Below are 1,530 nucleotides of genomic sequence, written 5' to 3'. Positions count from 1 at the left end.
AGGTGTGGGAGTCAGCTTCGATGGGGTCATGCCCTTGAAAATACTCTCAGGCCCTTCTACGCGGTCCTAAAACCCCACAGCCTTTGAGTTGATTCCAACTTCTAGTAACCTGATAGCATAGTGGTTACAAGTTGAGCTGCATGGTCGGCAGTTCGAAGCCACCAGCAGCTCTGAGGGAGAAAGACTGGGCTTTCTATTCCTGTAAACAGTTACAGTCTCAGAAACCCACAGGGGCTCGCTATGAGTCAGCACTGACTCAATGGCAGTGCAGTGAAATAAGACAGAAGAGATCCGCTCCTTAGGGACCTGGGGCTGTTCTACAGGGTCCCTATAATTCAGAGTCACCTCAGTAGCAGTGGCTAAGCAACAACTCAATGCTACTGCACAATGACCCCCTCTCCTCCCCTCCCTCCGCCCACCCCGTACTAAGCTCCGATCCCTGCACATCCGTCTCATCAAGGTGATTCGGAGCTGTGAGGTCAAACAGGGTGTGTGCTCTTGTGATCCCTCAGGTCGTGTTTTCAAGACCCGTCCTGGTCTGTAGCCCGTGTCAGGACTTCCTCTCTCTCTCTGGCAGAGCAAGAATAGCTGCTGTGTGCACACAGCACATTCTGTTTATTTGTTATCCTCAGACAGACATTCGGGTTGTGAAAGGCTACTGCCATCTTGGCCCAGATCCGTCTGTCTCAGGGTCTACGGGAGAACTGTCCTGGGCACTCTAGAACATGAAGTGGGACCCCTGGCGTCTACTCGTTCAATGCCAGTACACACACACACACAAAACACACACAACACACACACACACAGAGAGACGTGGTCGCGATAACAAAGATGTCTCCAGGCTCAACAGAAAGGATGGCACCAGAATGGCACAGTGACTCCTCCCCAGGTCTGCCCTGTCCACCACAGATGACCCTGCTGGCTTGTCAAACGCCAGTGGTACAGTGGTACCCTTCCAGCATCGGGACCATGTGCAAGCCACCACCGAACAGGGAGACCCACACCTAGACAGGATTCTGTTCGGATAACTCCACCATACATCGGTTCTGATGTGAACCAAATACCTCTTTCCTCTCCTTTCTTACATTTTCATTTTGATTTTCTTGGATTACCAGCATCTTCCTAAATCTGATCTTTATTTGCCTTTGGGGATTAGCAATATTACATGTAAACATCTGCTGGTGTGCATCTGAGGATGATCACACCAGCAAATGAGGTGTGTGTCGTTCTTGACACGCACAGCATGGTGAGATGTACAAGATGCAACGATAAGATGTCCAAAACCAAAACAGATGGTCGTTACGTGCAACCCGTCCATGGTAACTTCACACGCCTAAGTCAAGGACCACCTGAACAACAAACTGACACAGAGATAGGCGCCAAGCCCTTAGGAGCCCTGGTGGGGTAGTGGGCCACCCATTGGGTTGCTAATGGCAGGTTTTGTGGTCAAACCCCCAGTCGGTCTACAGGAAAAAGATGAGGTTTTCTAGGGTAACGAGTGGCATCTCAGGAGCCCCCAGGAGCAGGGTT

This window comes from Tenrec ecaudatus, chromosome 10 (genome assembly GCF_050624435.1).
Source record: "Tenrec ecaudatus isolate mTenEca1 chromosome 10, mTenEca1.hap1, whole genome shotgun sequence".
NCBI classification, from domain to species: Eukaryota; Metazoa; Chordata; class Mammalia; order Afrosoricida; family Tenrecidae; genus Tenrec; species Tenrec ecaudatus.
This window is presented reverse-complemented; position numbering follows the sequence as displayed.